Here is a 2,312-nt window from a genome sequence, read left to right as displayed (position 1 = left end):
ACATATACCTTTATTGTAAGTCAAATGTCAAAATATGCATGGGTTTGATTTTGAACTCTATTTTATTTTAGTGGGCCTTCAGTTCATTCTTGAATCAATTTGAACCTGTTTTGAACCTGATCTTTAAGAGGGAGTCTCAGCTTTCTGCCATTAAATATAATGCTTGAGGTTTACTACACACATCATTTATCAGATTATATTTTTTGCCTTTATTTTGACTTTCTTAAGAGCTTTTTTAAAAATCATGAATCTGGGATCCCTGGGTGGCGCAGCGGTTAAGCGCCTGCCTTTGGCCCAGGGCGCGATCCTGGAGACCCGGGGTCGAATCCCACGTCGGGCTCCCGGTGCATGGAGCCTGCTTCTCCCTCTGCCTATGTCTCTGCCTCTCTCTCTCTCTCTCTCTGTGTGTGTGTGTGACTATCATAAATTAAAAAAAAAAAAAAAAAAAAATCATGAATCTATGTTGAAAGCTATCAAGTATTTTTAGGCATTTGTTGACATCATACTATTTTTTATTTTTTTTATATTATTTTTAAAAAATCATTTTTTTCTTGTAATGTAGTAAATTACACTAATTGATTTTACTTTCATTCCTGGAATAAATTCAACTTGGTTATGGCACACAGTTCTTTTTCTGTGTTTTCTGTATTTCTTTTTTTTTTTTTTAAGAATTCATTTATTTATTCATGAAAGACACACAGAGACACACAGGCAGAGACACAGGCAGAGGGAGAAGCAGGCTCCATGCAAGGAGCCGGATGTGGGACTCTATCCCGGGTCTCCAGGATCACACCTCGGGCTGCAGGCGGCGCTAAACCGCTGTGCCACCGGGGCTGCCCTGTTTTCTGTATTTCTGTATTAAGCTTACAAATATTTTGGTTAAGAATTTTGCCCCTATGGGCCACCTAGGTGGCTCAGTTCATTAAGCATCTGACTCTTGATCTCAGCTCAGGTCTGCATCTCAGGTCATGAGATCAAGCTACACCCAGAGTGGAGCTTACTTAAAAACAACAACAGCTTTGTGTCTATATTGATGAGTGTAATTAGATTATATTTTTTCTTCTTAAAATGTATGCGAGGTTTTGGTATTAAGTTATTGTAGCTCATAATACAACACAGAGTTTTGTTTCCTCATTCTCTATTCCCTGGAAGATTTTTAAGATTGGCATTATTTCTTCTGCAGATGTTTGGTAGAATTTGCTGGTGAGGTCATCTGGGCCTGGGGTTCTTTTTGTGGAAAAGTTTTAAATTACAGGTTTTTGATCATTATTCTCTTTATTTTTTAAAGATTTTATTTATTTATTCATGAGAGACAGAGAGAGAGAGAGAGGCAGAGACACAGGCAGAGGGAGAAGCAGGCTCCATGCAGGGAGCCCAATGTGGAACTCGATCCCGGGTCTCCAGGATCATGTCCTGGACCGAAGCCAGGCACCAAACCGCTGAGCCACCCAGGGATCCCCAATCATCATTATTCTTAAGTTATTCTTTGAAATTTCACTCATTGGCTATCTGATGCAAGACTCTGGATTTTTCTTTGTTCTTATTTAATTTTGATAAGTTGTGTATTTTCTAGAAAGTTGTCTATGTTGGGTTATCAGTTTTCAAAGAAATAATTTTTGGCTTAGGTAATTTCTTTATCATATATTTTCTATTTTATTTTTTCCATCTCTTGATTATCTTTTTTTCTACTCTATTTGGGTTGAGTTTGCTCGAATTTTTTCAATTTATTAATGTGGATACTTAATACATTGATTTTCAGCCTGTTTTTCTTTTCTATTATGTGTTTTAATTTTTTTTTTATTTTTATTTTTTTTATTTATTTATGATAGTCAGAGAGAGAGAGAGAGAGAGAGAGAGAGAGAGAGAGGCAGAGGGAGAAGCAGGCTCCATACACCAGGAGCCTGATGTGGGATTCGATCCCGGGTCTCCAGGATCGCGCCCTGGGCCAAAGGCAGGCGCCAAACCGCTGCGCCACCCAGGGATCCCTCTATTATGTGTTTTAAAGAAATGATGACTTTTGGGGCACTTGGCTGGCTCAGTTGGTGGAACATAGGACTCTTGATCTGAAGTTGAGAGTTCACCATGTTGGGTGTAGAGATTATTTAAAAACAAAATCTTCTTCTTCTTTTTTTTTTTTTTTAAAGATTTTATTTATTTATGAGAGACAAAGAGAGATAGGCAGAGACACAGGCAGAGGGAGAAGCAGGGTCCATGCAGGGAGCCCGACTTGGGTATTGATTCTGGGTCTCCAGGATCACGCCCTGGGCTGAAAGCGGTGCTGCCAAACCTCTGAGCCACCCGGGCTGCCCTAA

This window comes from Vulpes vulpes, chromosome 7, assembly GCF_048418805.1.
Source record: "Vulpes vulpes isolate BD-2025 chromosome 7, VulVul3, whole genome shotgun sequence".
Classification (NCBI taxonomy): Eukaryota; Metazoa; Chordata; class Mammalia; order Carnivora; family Canidae; genus Vulpes; species Vulpes vulpes.
The sequence above is the reverse complement of the archived record's forward strand: the minus strand, read 5'-3'. Positions refer to the sequence as shown.